Raw genomic sequence first — 245 nt, 5'->3', positions numbered from 1 at the left:
GAAGCCCTTCTCACGGTACTGTTGTTGTAACAACACATTGCTTGTGTGGAAGGTGGAAAAGGTTTTCTCAAGCATATCCTTATCCATTATATCCTCACCACACAATTTCCATTTAGAAACTATTTTAAACAGGGCCGAGTTATACTCGTCCACGGACATAAAGTCCTGGATTATGAGATTCCTCCAATCATACATAGCCTTTGGTAATAACACCGTTCTCTGGTGATCATATCTCGTTTTCAACT

The sequence above is a fragment of the Brassica oleracea genome, chromosome C5, assembly GCF_000695525.1.
Source record: "Brassica oleracea var. oleracea cultivar TO1000 chromosome C5, BOL, whole genome shotgun sequence".
NCBI classification, from domain to species: Eukaryota; Viridiplantae; Streptophyta; class Magnoliopsida; order Brassicales; family Brassicaceae; genus Brassica; species Brassica oleracea.
Note: the sequence above shows the minus strand (reverse complement) of the source record.